The sequence below is a fragment of the Penaeus monodon genome, chromosome 21, assembly GCF_015228065.2.
Source record: "Penaeus monodon isolate SGIC_2016 chromosome 21, NSTDA_Pmon_1, whole genome shotgun sequence".
Taxonomy (NCBI): Eukaryota; Metazoa; Arthropoda; class Malacostraca; order Decapoda; family Penaeidae; genus Penaeus; species Penaeus monodon.
The window spans coordinates 34,912,994-34,913,480 of NC_051406.1; positions in this window are offsets into that span (position 1 = coordinate 34,912,994).

Below are 487 nucleotides of genomic sequence, written 5' to 3' on the forward strand. Positions count from 1 at the left end.
ATTTATTTTATAAAATAATAAAATTATTTGAATTTGTATTTTGATCTGTCAATCATTTATAATTGTTTACTATTGTGTATCTACACTTCATACCAACTATATTTTCAAAAACCTTATAATATACAACTCGTTTTTTTCCCATTAAGGAATACCGTTCCGTTCAGACCAATATGCAATTGACTTTTGTGACATCCTTGTCTCTCTGACGTCACAGAAGCTGAAATATAAACAATAATATATGAGCAACCCTTTGTTCTCTTTGTCTGTAGTGGCCGACAGTTCCTTTTCAATATATCTATTCACTGATTTGATGGCTCTAAGAATTCCGGTCTCTTAATTAAGAGCTATCATTAATAGTAGTAATGATATTGCGACTTCTATGGACGATTAAGTATTATATATGTTACATTTTGCCTGCAGGGGCAGAAGCTAGAATTAATGAAATAAAATACGGACAGAGTATCATAACGATGAACTAATGCGTCTC